A 2,667-nucleotide genomic window follows, 5' to 3' on the forward strand; every position below is an offset into this window, starting at 1 on the left:
GCATGGCAAACAAAATTAGATTCTACTCTGTATGATTTTGTAATATATGAGCACAGGAAATGCAGGTACTCCTCCAGCACACCACATGTGGTCATATCTAAGATAACAGTCGACTGAAAATAAATAGGTCAGTCGATTTTTTAATGAACCGTCCGATCTATAAGGAACGGGCTGATGGCCTTCGTCTATCTCCCGCCAGTCACTGTTGACGATCTTTCTCGAACCGCCAGCGACCACCGGCCCAGACCCCTGCCTCCGCCGCCCCGCCCTCCCATCGACCTCACACCACCGCCGTGCTTGGCAGTGCCCCTAGGCCATCCCTGTAATCCCGGCTGACCTCCAGATCGGGCGCCAGTAGCTCTAGGCCGCACATGCCCCTAAGATAAACACCAAGGCGCTGCTTCCCCGGTGTAATAGGCGTACTAGCGCCTGTTACGCCGGGGAATGCTTCCGTTAATTGGGAATCAAGTGGCCAGAAATTGAAATTCAGGGGGGCGACGGACCTCTAGCTAAGGTGAAATAGTATATGAGGAGAAACCTTGTGCATCGCGAGTTACTAGGAACATCTAGTATCAAGAAGAAGCGGCCAACTAGTGTCTTCTGTGGGATGAATACCGTGCAAGCAGAGACGTAAGATTTGCACGAATAAGGGAAGAGGAGTACCTTTTTCGGTTGCCGGTGTGGTCACCTCCACAAGTTGCGCCGATTTTCTTCTTTTTACCGGGGAAACCGATGTTCTGGAGAGTGCAGGCTTGGACGAACCCATGGCCAAATTGTTGACTGTGTTGCCGTGGCCGTATGTCGGCGAAGGGGAAGCAGATCCGAGGCGGCGAAGGATGGCGTAGCAGGAACAACTCCGGTGCGGTGGAGGGTGGCGAAGTTGGAGCGGCAGCGGTGAGGCACACGACGGCGTGGTTGAACTGGCTCGGGTACGGACGGCTCGACCTCGGCTTCAATTACTAGCCGTGGAGGGCGTTGCGGTGGACGACGACGTCGGGGTATCGGCCCCGGCGTGATGGAGGAGGGCGGCGGTTGATGGGTGGGATGGGGTGGCAGACGGAGGACGCCGGGGTTTCACAGCTGGTGGAGAGGTAGTTTTGGCGCCCACGGAGTACGAATGGGGAATCGGACGGGTGGGGGAGAACCATGTTTCGGTCTGGGACGCACTTGTTTTTGGCTTTTTTGAACAGATATGGGACGCGCTTGTTTGAAATTTGAGGAAAGTACAAACTTTGCCCCCTCTTAAATTTCGGACCTACTGCGGGTTGGGGGTAGGATGGTAATCCCAGGTGTCCCAAATAGTGGGCGGGAGCAATTTCGGCCGCGCGCATGTGTGCTTAGGCGGCCATTGTGTATGAATGTTTTTCGGATGCGGTTGTGTGGCGTCTAGATGAAGCTACAAACCTACCCCGGTTTAGACCTTTGGACGTCGGGCCGGTAGGTTTCACGGGTCGGAGTTATTAGAAAAGTAATTTCCTTGTACTACCAAACATTGGTCTCACGCGGTTTCGGGCGAGTAGAGGCTCTTTTGGCGCTTCGTTCGAAATTTTGAAACACAAGCATTCACGTTTAGAGTACTCTTGAACTATGAGGATTGACCTAAATATACAACGCTATATTTGACCTTGTATTTTTGAAAACCTCATTAAATTATCCGCTTCTTTTTGAAATTTTGACACTTGAAAATCCTATCACTACGATTATTTTGGAATGGAGGAGCTAAATTTGAATCTATTTTGTACACGACTACATATGCTATTATGTACAAAATCAGAGCAAAGATTGGTGCCCCCATAATTTAGGTATGGTTTACAAATGCCATGATATCAAATTCAAATAATTGAATGGACTTCATGTTGAATTCGATTTTTTAAACCACCTTAATTTGAATTCAAATGTATGCTAGTTCATAGGTAGTAGCTATTTATAATGTCCATTGTGTAACTTTCGTATGTATAATGTGCTTTACACACACAACATGAACTATACTCACGTTTATATTCGATTGCTAAAGCGATGCATTGTCTGGAGTTCAAAATACTAACTATGTGGATCAATTGTGTCGAATAATAACATAGACATGCTCAAATTCGATAGAATCTAGATGTCTGATGGATCAATGACCGCTCCTTACGCGAATTGCAAATATCATGATCCCATCCTAATATTTGGATACAATTTATATCTTTAATCAATGTGTAGAGCAGTCTTTTACGTGTAGTTTCACTCTCCATCGGTGGTCTCTCACACATGCTCACACACTCTCTCCCGAGGTGTCTTTCTCGCACACATGCTCTAGATATAATCCCCCCTCCCTCTCGTAACCATTTACAACTGTTTTCACTAACCTTTATCACAAGCACTCTTCCTCTCGAAAACATTCACACGCACAATCCTCATCGACCCTTTCTATGTACATGGACCTGCCTACGTGTCTCATGTACGCACATTATCTTTACGCCTATCTCTCACGCATTGTCTCACACCTCTCTTCCTAATCGACGAGTGTGATTCTAGTAGAGCATTCTATAGGATGCCCCTTAAAGTTAGGTTGGATGAATAGTAATATCAGAGATAAAGGGGTTACCTTAGTCCGAGAACCTAGGGTTACAAATCCTAGCCGGCTTTGTCAGTGGACACAGAGTCCTTCACAATTCTGCTATCTTT

This window comes from Triticum urartu, chromosome 7, assembly GCF_003073215.2.
Source record: "Triticum urartu cultivar G1812 chromosome 7, Tu2.1, whole genome shotgun sequence".
Classification (NCBI taxonomy): domain Eukaryota; kingdom Viridiplantae; phylum Streptophyta; class Magnoliopsida; order Poales; family Poaceae; genus Triticum; species Triticum urartu.